The sequence below is a fragment of the Habropoda laboriosa genome, unplaced genomic scaffold (genome assembly GCF_001263275.1).
Source record: "Habropoda laboriosa isolate 0110345459 unplaced genomic scaffold, ASM126327v1 scaffold81, whole genome shotgun sequence".
In the NCBI taxonomy this organism is placed as follows: domain Eukaryota; kingdom Metazoa; phylum Arthropoda; class Insecta; order Hymenoptera; family Apidae; genus Habropoda; species Habropoda laboriosa.
In genome coordinates, this window is record NW_017100194.1 from 51,646 (window position 1) to 56,504 (window position 4,859).

General features: G+C 37.8%; 1 protein-coding gene across 1 annotated transcript in view; it reads right to left on the reverse strand.

Annotated features, from left to right (window-relative positions):
• LOC108570272 (ankyrin repeat domain-containing protein 6) overlaps nt 1-4,859 on the reverse strand; it is a 131,804-nt gene that overhangs the window by 49,402 nt on the left and 77,543 nt on the right. The window lies entirely within an intron of this gene.

Consider the following 4,859-nt stretch of genomic DNA (forward strand, 5'->3'; position numbering starts at 1 on the left):
TAAATTAATAACAGAAATATATTTATTTAATTAAAATATATATTTCATATATTTATACCTACACTCTATGTACGATACAAACTTTACAAAAGATAATGCTGAACATCAGAAGAAATTTGAGTTTTTCCTTTAAAGTTTGTTACAAATGAAAAATATCGTTTCCATGTTAATTTCCATCTTCGTACACGATTCCTCTAACCTATTACACGATACACAATCACTCTTACGAAATCCACTATGTTTCCAAGATAATACAACGATAACAACACTCCAAGTACGTCCACCAGCCCTCTCCTATCTTCTTACTGTTCCGTCTATTTCTGGAGTAGCTAATTTTTTCCGCTCTTTCCCACATGATTGCTGTATGCATAGTTACGAGCGACGTGACACAATAGACACGATCTGCACAATGAGTCTCTGCTTCGTACGGGAACACAGCGTGCTATAATAATGCCCTTAAAAGGCGTCGAGTGGCATTTCGAATACACGAAACGAATTGGCATATGGGTCGCGTTATCTGGCTGCCGTCAGTTAATGAAATTTACTATCACCGTGAAATGGACTTCCACCGCGATGTACCGTTCCTTGTTCGAGCTGAACTACAAAGATTCGCGAACAAAGGATTTTGCCTATGAAGTGGAATTATTCCAATTTAAAATGGAAAAAAAAATTATTTAAATGAATTAAAAAATTTGTGTAAATGTAATTTTTTATTGCGAAAATCTAGCCTAATTGAACCATTTTCATAGATATAATATTATTTGGATATAAAATTATTTTACGAACTTAATTATGAAATTTCTACATTTGCAATATTATTTCAAGAAATTTTAATCCTAACGCGGAAATAAAATTGTTTTCTTTAATGTCATTAGCTTGAACACCAAACAATGTCTATTTTGGAATAGGTTACATCTGAAATAGCGTATTCATCTCAACTATAATCTCTTGGAAACTAGCAATTGTCCCAGCTTCACTCCATAATTAAATTTTCTCCTATCCATTAGCCTCTCGAGTCGAGAATCGTCAATCATCTGAATCAACAAATGTCTCTCGAGCATCATTAATCTAACAAAACAACCAGCCTCCGTTCCACCATATCAAACGGTAACTCGAAAAACGACTTGGTCAAACCTTATCGACGTCCACCGACTACGCTAATCAACCGTGCCACTCCCACGTTCTAAGCCGAAGCACGCTCGTCCATCATCCGTTCAAGGCAAAAAGATCAAACTGTGTCGTCTAATCGATACATCTTCCAGCGCAGAGAGAGAGAGAAGAGAGAAAGGCAGAAAAGAGAAAAAAGGGGAAAGAGAGAAGAGAGAAAGACAGAAAAGAGAAAAAAGAGAGAGAGAGAAGAGAGAAAGACAGAAAATAGGCAGAAAAGAGAAAAAAGGGGAAAGAGAGGAGAGAAAGACAGAAAAGAGAAAAAGGAGAGAAAGAGAGAAGAGAGAAAGACAGAAAGAGAGGGAGAGAAGAGAGAAAGACAGAAAAGAGAAAAAAGGAGAAAGAGAGAGAGAAGAGAGAAAGACAGAAAAGAGAAAAAAGAGAGAAAGAGAGGGAGAGAAGAGAGAAAGACAGAAAAGAGAAAAAGGAGAGAGAGAGAGAAGAGAGAAAGACAGAAAAGAGAAAAAAGGAGAAAGAGAGAGAGAAGAGAGAAAGACAGAAAAGTGAAAAAAGAGAGAGAGAAGAGAGAAAGACAGAAGAGAGAAAAAAGAGAGAAAGAGAGGGAGAGAAGAGAGAAACAGAAGAAGAGAGGAGAAGAAAAGAAGAGAGAAAGAGAGAGAGAGAGAGAAAGACAGAAAAGAGAAAAAAGGAGAAAGAGAGAGAAGAGAGAAAGACAGAAAAGAGAAAAAAGGAGAGAGAGAGAAGAGAGAGAGAGAGAAGAGAGAAAGACAGAAAAGAGAAAAAAGAGAGAAAGAGAGGGAGAGAAGAGAGAAACAGAAGAAGAGAGGAGAAGAAAAGAGAAAGAAACAGAGAACGAGAGGGAGGGAGAGATAGAGTAAAGAAAAAAGAGAAAGAGATGTCGATTTTATGGTCGCGTCATCGACCTACATTAAAATCAAACCGTCATTCGGCTCGTGACTTATGATCCGACTTTCCTCGACTTTGTTTCACGTGGCATGCGCTCCAACTAAATAACGAGCACCATGCTGCTTCTGATTGATGCCGGATCGACGTTGAAAAGAGCAACGATACAACGGACCACTATACTACTTTCGCGGGATCACCTGGTGCCATTTACCTTTCCCTTCTAATTTCTCACCACCGGTAATTAGACGAACAACGTATCATTATGGGAAGAGCTAGAACCCCGGGGTCACTGGATTTTGCTCTTTACCATGACACCTTGCTGTTAGACTATGCTATCTACTATTTTTCACCTTTCTTTTTTTTTTTCATCTCACGGCACACAAACTAATTACTAAAATTCTACGCCGCACAGATGATATTCAATTGGTATTAATCTTTCGCGATCTTGTCGAGATACTGATTACCTCTATGTAAACCCATAAACACACTATCGGTCGTAAGTATAATATTTAGACAGTTTCACGTCGTCAGAAAAATACGGAATATATCAGGTCATCCCATAAACTCGTGTCGAACGCGAAAAATATTTTAACGAAAGTCCAGGAAATTTCTATAGCGACGATATAATGATCTTACCAAAAAAATAGGGAAAAATTGTGGACTTGGAAGACGTTTGCGTTATTTCTTTACAAAATTTAAGGTTTCGTTGGAAATATTGATCTACATTATAAAATTCGACACAAACTTACGAGATGATCTAATACTTGAAGTAAAATTTTTAGTTCCGATCAATCTATCACTATGCAACGTCGATACTATCGCCATGAAAGCTAATTGCGGTCCAACCGGACTGCCATTGGTAATACAAGGTAACAGGAGGAAAGCTGTAAGGTTTGACTGGGAAAATGAAGTTGGCATTGGCTGTTTTTCCCTTCGATTCTGACTATGGGAGAGTTATTAGCGGCATAGCTGAGTTTTTGAATAATTTTTTACCGCGTAATAGAGAACAGCCTCGTGTACCGATTAATTGCAGAGTGACTTGACTGGCGTCACTGTATAAGGTAACAGGAGAAGGTGGAGTTTTGTTTGAGAAAATGAAGTTGGTGCTGGACATTTTTTGCACCTCTCCGACTACCAAGAAGTAGTTACCGACGGTAGTTGAGTGTTTAAATAATTTTTTTGTTATTTAAGGAGAAACAGTCTTGGCCTAGAGTCAATGTCCAAGGTGGAAAAGAAACAGGTGGATTTCATTTGAGAGAATTAAATCGACGTGGGAGATTTTTTGCACGTTTTAGCCTGTGGAGAACCTATTACTACCATAGTTTAGTTTTTTAATCATTTTTAGTGACATAACAACGTTATTAATTTTATGTGAAAAAAATACGATAAAACTACTTCTGCCGTGTTTAAGTTTTTAATATTTTGCTAGAGTATAATATAGTCATCGTTGTAAAATAACTGCAAATCGATCTAAACGACTGAACTTCGTAAATTATGCAAAAAGAATCAGAAGCAACGGACGAAGTGGAATTACGTGGAAAATGAATAAAGGTTTTTCGAACGAAATCGTGAAATTTTTGAATTACACATTTTTCATTTGGTCGAGAATAATTTTCTGCACCAAGTAATTACGATCTACTGTATATTCCTATAAAATCCTCGCGAACGAGACAATCTCGGGCAGTAAAATTTTTTTCCAATCGTCCAGAGGCGCACCTTTGTTTGCTCAGCCATAAATGGCAGGCGATTCCCCTGAAACCACAATTGGAATCACCACCGTTGCAAGAAGATTGCAGTAAATCGAGCAAACAGAATCACTCCAACCTCTTCTGCCTCTTTAAACAAACGTTTCTCAAACAAGCCACATATTTAATCTATCGGAAATTTCGAAGAAAACAAAATTAACTCCGACATTTCCCGTTTAAATTATCCTCGTTACTCTTTAGCCTTATCTTACAACAATCGTACAACTACGTGCCACGTGTAGAAATGCGTCGCCGTTTATCACAAACTTCATCTTCGAATCTTCCAATTCTATCTTCGATACTTCGAATACCTGAGAAACTTCGATACTCGGGTAAAACATCGAATCCGCGCGATCTTCGACGCGTTGGAAAAGCTTCTCCCCACTTCGGTATTCGCCGATTAAACAAGTAGGAATCGAATTAATGATTTTATACGAGGTAACCATCGTCTGAAATTAACACATACCGCCACCGAGGACCGCGCGGTATTTTAATTGCACAAAAGACCGTTTCCCGCGTGTTGGCGAATGTAACATTGCGATGATCGCCGTTTCAACAGTGAGCAAACTCAGCAACCCGTTCGCGAAATACGGAATAATTAATTCGTTCCATATAAAGACACGAAATAATTCTCGTAATGGGGTAGCCGCGTTTCCATGATAGCGATAATTACACAACGTGTACATCCTCTAGCCTCGATTTTCGCGCCCGTTTAAGGTACGGACAATTAATTAGGTTATGCTAATGGGGATACTGGTTTCCTATGAAAACTGATCCCCGGCAGAATTTATTCTCACATCGAAGCCAATTAAGATTACTGTTTTGTATACGGGGGATGTGTTCTGATGATAATTGCTCGGTAATTGAAAGTAAATAATACGGAAATTGGGCAGGTGGATCGGGTTCGAGGATTTTGGGAACGTTTAGAGAGAAAAGGAAATTTTCGTCGTTTGAAAATGCAAGGCTTTATTATTTTTTATGAAAATATAAAATTACTGGTACCTTCACGATTGAAAATTCCTCGATTTTTGAAAATGCAAGTTTTCCATTTTTCCTTCGTATTTCGTATTTTTTCTTGGA